The sequence below is a fragment of the Leucopleurus acutus genome (genome assembly GCF_964270905.1).
Source record: "Leucopleurus acutus genome assembly, chromosome: 5".
In the NCBI taxonomy this organism is placed as follows: Eukaryota; Metazoa; Chordata; class Mammalia; order Artiodactyla; family Delphinidae; genus Leucopleurus; species Leucopleurus acutus.
In genome coordinates, this window is record NC_139147.1 from 105163480 (window position 1) to 105165216 (window position 1737).

The 1737-nt window shown below is 42.8% G+C and overlaps 1 pseudogene across 1 annotated transcript; it reads right to left on the bottom strand.

The window, feature by feature from the left end:
- Window positions 1–235: 235 nt before the first annotated feature.
- Window positions 236–714, bottom strand: LOC309961872 (cytochrome c-like; annotated as a pseudogene). Its single transcript has one exon. The product of its transcript is annotated as a cytochrome c-like (transcript).
- Between the last annotated feature and the right edge of the window lie 1023 nt (window positions 715–1737).

Here is a 1737-nt window from a genome sequence, read left to right on the forward strand (position 1 = left end):
TAGAAGGGGAAAACAGGGATAGTACTTCCTGAGCTGGAATTAGTGTCAAAATTCAAAAAGCTGATCATATTAATTTAACTAGGAGTCAATCTATATAAATCAGGGCCGTCCAAAAGAAATATCCTACCAGCCATTCATGATTGGAATTCTGGTGTATGAGGCGGATTTAAATACGGTACACATAAAACAAAAGCCATGAGACACTTCTGTTTTGTAATAAGACAATGGCCAACTATTACTCATTAGAAGCTTTTTTGAGATAAGCTATCAAGTCATCCCCTTCTAATGCCTGTGAAAATCATTTTTGTTCCAGGGATGTACTTCTTGGGATTCTCCATATACCCCATCAGTGTCTCCTCTCCCCAAGAGATGCCTTTGTTCTTGCTGGCGTCTGTGTAAGAAAATCCGGGGGCCTGACCTGTCTTTGCCCAAACAGACCATGGAGATTTGGCCCAGTCTTGTGCTTGCCTCTCTTTTCCATGGTATGGCACTAGGCCCGCTTCTGAACTAAAATCTTCTTGCCCTTCTCAACATCACCCATTTTTATTTTTTATTTATTTATTTTTTAAAAATAAATTTATTTATTTATTTATTGTACTCATTTATTTTTGGCTGCGTTGGGTCTTCGTTGCTGTGTGCGGGCTTTCTCTAGTTGTGGCGAGCAGGGGCTACTCTTTGTTGTGGTGTGCAGGCTTCTCATTGCCGTGGCTCCTTTTGTTGCTGGGCACGGGATCTAGGCGTGCGGGCTTCAGTAGTTGTGGCTAGCAGGCTCCAGAGCACAGGCTCAGTAGTTGTGGCCCACGGGCTTCGTTGCTACGCGGCATGTGGGATCTTCCCGGGCCAGGGCTCGAACCCGTGTCCCCTGCATTTGTAGGCAGATTCTTAACCACTACGCCACCAGGGAAATCCCCAAATCACCCATTTTTTAGACCATCCATTTTTCATGCAAGATACAAAGGTTCCTGCTTGGGAGCAGGACATCCTGCTCTCCAAGTCCAAGGACCCGCAGGTTCCTCTAATTCTAATGACATTGTTAATTATTTACTCTCTTTACAAATAAGGAAACCGAGGTTCAGACTGGCTGTGTAACTTGTCTAAGGTTATGGAATAAATGAAGGGACTGGAAATTTAACCCAGATTTGCTCAATTCCAGCTCCAATGGATCTTTCCACTTCGTTGGAAAGTCCCTCCCAACAATGCACGGTTTACTGGTGAGGAATCCGAGGCACAGATAAAATAAATAGCTTAAGAGATGCTGTGCAGTCAGTATGTGATTGAGGGTCACCATGTGAAATGTTCAGGAAGCCACATCTTTTTTCTTTTTAAACACTTTGATTTAGCTTATGAAAGGTCACAGTCTGTTACTTTTAGGGATTTTCCGGCTTTGGGGATTGGATTTTATTTTTCTTGGCAGCGTTCATATTTGAAAGCAGTATATTTGACACCGCTTTCTGGATTTAACTTGAAACAAAGGAAGCAACATTATACCCACGCACCCTGTTCCCTTCCAAATTATGAACTCAAAAGTTAACTTTCTGCTCAGGACATCAGCATTTCTGAATGGGTAAGGCCCAAGTAGAGCCCTTTGCTGTTTTTAGAGTCAAGAACAGATCTTCCTATTCAGCAAGCTATAATCCCCACTTGGCCCAGCCATCAGAAGTGAGAAAAGGGGAACCCTTGCGCTAACAAATCCCTGTTGATAAAACAAATCTTTTTTCATGAACATTCTGTCTTTAG